Source organism: Myotis davidii, unplaced genomic scaffold (genome assembly GCF_000327345.1).
Source record: "Myotis davidii unplaced genomic scaffold, ASM32734v1 scaffold1006, whole genome shotgun sequence".
Lineage (NCBI taxonomy): Eukaryota > Metazoa > Chordata > Mammalia > Chiroptera > Vespertilionidae > Myotis > Myotis davidii.
In genome coordinates, this window is record NW_006297143.1 from 151,461 (window position 1) to 154,898 (window position 3,438).

Below are 3,438 nucleotides of genomic sequence, written 5' to 3' on the forward strand. Positions count from 1 at the left end.
ACAAAAACAGGTAAAACTAATATATGTTGTTAGAAGTCAGGATAGTAGTTGGCCTTAGGGAAGGCTCAGAGACCCACTGGGCAGAGGGAAAGGAGCAGCAGGGCAGAGGGAGACATGCCTGTGTAAGCGAAGAGAGTCATAAAAACCAGCCCTGGCCTGTTCAGCTCAGCCGATAGAGTGACGGCCTGCAGACTGAAGGGTCCTGGGTTTGACTCGGTCAGGAGCACATGCCTAGGTTGTGGGCTTGATCCCCAGTAGGGGCCGTGCAGGAGGCAGCCAATCAATGATTCTCATCATTGATATTTTTTTCTCTCCCGCTCCCTTCCTCTCTGAAATCAATAAAAATATATTTTTTTTAAAAAAGAGAGAGTAATAAAATCAGACACATAAAAGAGGCCAACTCATATAGGGTCTCCTAACTCACTGTAAAAACTTTAGCCCTTATTCTGAGAAAAACAGAGACAGCTTTGAGCAAAGGAGTCCTTTGAGGCCTCCTTTGAAAAAAGACTGCAGTGTAGAAAATACAATAAACTGTAGGAGCAGGTGTAGACTCAGACCAGTTAAGAGGCTGTTGCTGTAACGCAGGTGAGAGATGAGGATGGTTCAGATCAAAGTAAAAGAAGTGGAGCCCTGACCAGTTTGGCTCAGTGGCTAGAGCAGCCGTGGGCAAACTACGGCCCGCGGGCCGGATCCGGCCCATTTGAAATGAATAAAACTAAAAAAGAAAAAAGACCGTACCCTTTTATGTAATGATGTTTACTTTGAATTTATATTAGTTCACACAAATATTCCATCCATGCTTTTGTTCCGGCCCTCCGGTCCAGTTTAAGAACCCATTGTGGCCCTCGAGTCAAAAAGTTTGCCCACCCCTGGGCTAGAGTGTCTGCCTGTGGACTGAAGAGTCCCAGGTTTGATTCCGATCAAGGGCGTGTACCTTGGTTGTGGGCACATCCCCAGTAGGGGGTGTGCAGAAGGCAGCTGATGGATGTTTCTCTCTCATGGATGTTTCTAACTCTCTATCCCTCTCCCTTCCTCTCTGTAAAAAAATCAATAAAAATATTTTTTTTTTTAAAAGAAGTGGAAGTGAAGAGGTTGGATTCTGGATATTTTCTCAGGATAAGATTTCCTGTCTGATTGAAAGTAGGGAGTGAGATAAACAGAATTGATGAGGAGTCCAAGGTTTTTTATTTTATTGGAGTTTTAAAATTGCTATCAGTTGAGATGGTGAAGGCTGTGCATAGAGCAGGTTTTGAGGGTCTAAAGATCAAATGTTCAGTTTTGAACACACTGAATTTGAAATGAACTATTAGATACCCAAGAGAGGAGATGTCAAGTACATAGTTGTGTATACAAGTCGGTGAAGATATACATTTGGGAGTCATCAGCACATAAATGCTATTTCAAACCATGAGACTGTTGTCTTTGACACCCAGTTTGGGTAAAGGTTAGGAGTGAATACTTGACTAGAGTGGGTTTAAGAAAGAATGAGAGGAGCCAGCTGGCATGGCTCAGTGGCCAGGAGGTCAGGGCATGTGCCTCAGTTGCAGGCTCCACCCCCAGTGTAGGGCTGTGCAGGAGGCAGCCAATGAATGATCTCTCGCATCATTGATGTTTCTCTCTCTCTCTCTCCCTCTCACTTCCTCTCTTGGGGGGGGAAAAAAAGAAGAATGAGAGGAGAGAAGTTGGAGAGTGAGTATGAATGGCTCTTCCAAGAAATTTTACTGTTGTAGCTGACAAGGGAAAGGGGACAGGAGAATCACTAAGGAAGTTTGAGGACTTAAGTCATCTCAGCTATCTTAATGAGCCTCAAGATAGTATTCTTCTTATCCGATTCTTGCTAATTTTTCTGCTCTCGTTTTCCATCACAGTAGTCCCTTAATTTAGCCACACCAGCTTAGGCACAAGTCCCCAAACCATGTCTCCACTCATCAGTTCACTGGGCCTGAGATGTGCACCCTGGCCAGTCTTATTTCTCAAACCTGGCTAAATCTTATTTCTTCGTATCTCTTAATAAGAGTCACGTTTTTCTAGAAGCATTTCAGAACCGCCCCACCCCCCCCTCCAGGCAAGGTCTGATTTTATTCCCCTGGTTCTAAAATATTCTGTACAAATCTCTGGCGCCTTCAAAACATAGTTGTAGAATGATTTGGTGAAGGGGTAGTAGGTCTGATTGGTACACAGTAATAAATAGGACAGTAAAAGTATACAAAGGAGGGAAAAGCATTGCATTTTGTAGAATGAAACCCATTGTGAAGAGAAAGCAAATTACCAACAATATCAGATATACAAACATCTTGAAAATTAAAGGTTATAAAACTAAATGTCCGTCTTGTCACTGGTTGCCAATATTTTGATGAATAGGTCATTCCTAGCCTATCTTTGTTCAAATGATTTGCATGTCTTATGCAAAAAACAGAACTACCTAAAGATTGCTCGTGAGGCGCCAGGCAGCTGATACACTCCCCAGGACCCTTCGATTGGTCTGTCTACCCATCTCATTTGCATTACATGATTTAATAAATGAAAGGCCCCGCCCCTCTGACTCTTTCACGTCTCGCGAAAGAACGCGTGAGTTGAAACTCTTCCCTGGTTACGTATGCTCCGCCCTCAGCAGCTGATCCCTTCCGTCCGTCCTCCCGCTCCGCTCCTCTGCTGGAAGCACGAGGGGCTTGCATCTTTTCCTTCCACGGTCGGCGTCCCTACGTCTCTCCGCTCCCATCTTTCCACGAACACACGACGCACGCACCGCCTCTTCCTCCCCCCGTGCAAATTCTGAGCCCCAACCGCCGGGGCCACATCCCCGCCCCACGTCTCAACGGCCGACGCAGGTCCGCCTCTTCAGCCAATCGGTGTCCAAGCGCCTGTAAGTCCCTCCTTTTTATGCAAATAAGTTACGCCTGCTCCTCGCGCCCCGCCTTTTTTTTTTTTTTTAAATAAGAGCAGCCCTGGAAGTAATGAGGGATAGAGTAGAACGCGCCCCGCCCCTTATGCAAATCAAGAGGCGTGTCTAGGCGCGGAAGGAGGAGGGAGTGGGGGGGCGCTCCCGGGGGCGGCGGTTGCCCGGATGGGCCGTTAGTCGGAGCCCTGCCGCGGAGGGAGCGAGGGAGAGGGGAGGAGCCGACCATTTGACTGTTCAACTGGTAGCTATGATGCACACTGAATACCAGGGTGCAGACGCTCAACACACAGGCATGGAATCATGGAATAGACTGATGAATCTCAGAGGGAAGGGTGGAGAGGGGAGAGTGGGAAGATATTAACTAAAGATCTTATATGCATACTAGAGGCCCAGTGCACAGACTCATGCACTGTGGGGCTCCTACAGCCGGGACCTGCCTTGCCCCTCCCCCTCCGATACCACCTCCTTGGGACCAGCACTGCCAGCCCCTCGCTCAGGGCTATAGCCTGCCCCTACCACCCGCCTTCTTGACTTAATGG